Consider the following 2,636-nt stretch of genomic DNA (forward strand, 5'->3'; position numbering starts at 1 on the left):
TGTAATATAAACAATGACATATTAAGAGAATCAGAGAAATTCTGGAAACAGACATAGAAAGCAACATATGCAGAAATCCATATGTACCAACCACAATGTTAGTTAATATTATCTCCTGCAAAAGCCGTTTCCTACCTCATCTCAAGATTATGGAAAATAAGTAACTATGACTCAAATGAACTACTTCCTCAGGACTCCCCTAATCTGGGAAATACTCCCCGGGCACTCTCAGGTAAACCTGGTTAATATCAGTGTCAAAAGTGTTATGGGGAATTCACAATACTCTGGATGCAGAGAAAGAAATGATCCCAGGATCAATGTTTCTACAAAGTAGCATACTCCATACCTGCCCTTGCACACTCAATGCTTTGTAAAAATCTGGGGTGGTGATGTCAAGAAAAATTACTATAAAAATGATGCATGAAATATGGTGTGATGATCAGCTACTATGGATTTAACCAAGTGATGGTGGTAAACAATGATTTTGTACATTTTGAATTTAAGGTGCTACCCTTCTAATTAATGCAAGAGCCATATTCCAGAGGCTGGTTAATCAGATATTACAGGAGTTCCAGGACTTTGCTATCAGCTACATTGATATCACATCACTATATTTAGCCACATCAGGGAGGAGCACAAAGCTGAAGTGGGGAAGGTATTGAGAAGCCTCAGGGAGGCAGGTCTTACACTCAAGATGTCAAAGTGTAGGCTGGTGCAGCAAAGATCACTTGCCTGTGTCTTTGGGTGGGCAGAGGCATACATACCTAGCAGATGTGTTACCTAGCAAAATGACAGGTTTCAGAGTAACAGCCGTGTTAGTCTGTATTCGCAAAAAGAAAAGGAGTACTTGTGGCACCCTTAGAGACTAACCAATTTATTTGAGCATGAGCTTTCGTGAGCTACAGCTCACTTGAGCTGTAGCTCACGAAAGCTCATGCTCAAATAAATTGGTTAGTCTCTAAGGGTGCCACAAGTACTCCTTTTCTTTTTACCTAGCAAAAGTGATAAGTAAACTGAGTAAGTCGCAAGTTGCAAAGCTCAATCTCACTTTCTAGAAGTCTGTGAAGGTGTCATCTGATCCTGAAGATTTCCTGCATCTGCTATTCCATTTCAACCATACAGTCAAGGCTGAGATGGCCTGGTCCACCCTACTTTGAAAGTAATTGCTCATGTGGGCCTTGCTGACCACTAGGTCTATGTGCCCCAGCACACTTCTGAGGCTTCTTGCATGCTCAATTTCAAGCACAATCTTTCCCACACCATGGTCTTGTTCTTGATGACAAGGAGTGTAACACCAGCTTGAGATTCTGGTTGAGGGCCGTGCGGTCAGGAGAACTGGGCCTGGGGCACAATCCCTTGGCATCCTGGGTTCATCTGTGGAGTGGGGAGGGACAGGTATAGATGGTGAAGGAAGACTGTCAGCGGAATGCTATGCTGGTGATTGCTGTTGCCAGCCATGGGAAGGACATGGGGTGGGGTACTGACCTGTGTGAGATAGTTGAAGGCAAACTTACAGAGTGATGGTAGATGATGATGAACTGGAGATACTGACTGTGAAAATGAAAATGACAGCAGTGCAGTTCAGATGTTGGAGGGCACGGTGTCCTAGGAGAGAGTGCGAGCGGGTGACATGCTGCTTTTCAGTGGTGCAGACCCTGACCAGAAACCCCATGTGCACAACCTGAGGACTCACCCCTGAGTTATACGTGAATTCCAGACAGCAGGAATAATCCTCAACCTGCTCTTCTGGGATAGAAATGTAGGGTGGGGGTGACTGTGACCTGGCCAGCTCCATGTTGGCCTTTTTGATTATAGCTGTGGCAGCTGCTCACTGAACTGTGCTTCCCTTTGCCAGCATGGGTTCATTTCCTCACCGTCCTGCAATTCTGAGACCAGTTTAATATCCGTGCTGTCCAAGCGAATGAGTCAAGACCACATTATATAAAAATCCAACCAACTCAGTGTCTAGTGCCCAGATCCTCAATGGTATCCAGGCCCCTAACTCCCACTGGCTTCCTAAATACCTTTGAGGATCTGGGCCTGGGTCCCGAACACTGCAGTGTCTCCCCTACCAATGGCAACAGGGGCCAGTGCTCAAATCTGACACTTTATTTCCCTCTCTTCCACCAGCGTCTCTCTCAAACCCCACCCACCTGCAGCTCACCTAACGGGGGAGAGGAAGACCAGCACAGTACGTTATGTATCATTCTTCAGCTACACACCAAGATGTGGATTCCAGATCTAGGGCACCAGGTCTTGAAATAGACAACTGCTTAGGATATAAGAAAGCATGTTTGAATGTATAGGCGGCACTGGTATCCCTGGAAGCATCAGGAAAATAGTAAATACCTCATTGCAGTTTATATGCTGGTGTATTTACGTCACTCTGAGCATCAAGTTGCACATACACAAACTGCAAGTGTGTTTGCTTGGGGACACAGAAGAATGTATTTACTGCACTGATTGAGAACATTTTTCCATCCTGCAAAGGTTGGGAAATTTAACTGTGGCAACAATTCCCACATCAGTTCTATTTGGGCACTTTGACCTTGTATGTTAAAAGAGAGGCACTATCAACTTCTAATTTTTGTTTTCAGCCTTCTTGTAGCCATGTTGTTCCCAGGATGTGAGAGACA

Source organism: Lepidochelys kempii, chromosome 1, assembly GCF_965140265.1.
Source record: "Lepidochelys kempii isolate rLepKem1 chromosome 1, rLepKem1.hap2, whole genome shotgun sequence".
Taxonomy (NCBI): domain Eukaryota; kingdom Metazoa; phylum Chordata; order Testudines; family Cheloniidae; genus Lepidochelys; species Lepidochelys kempii.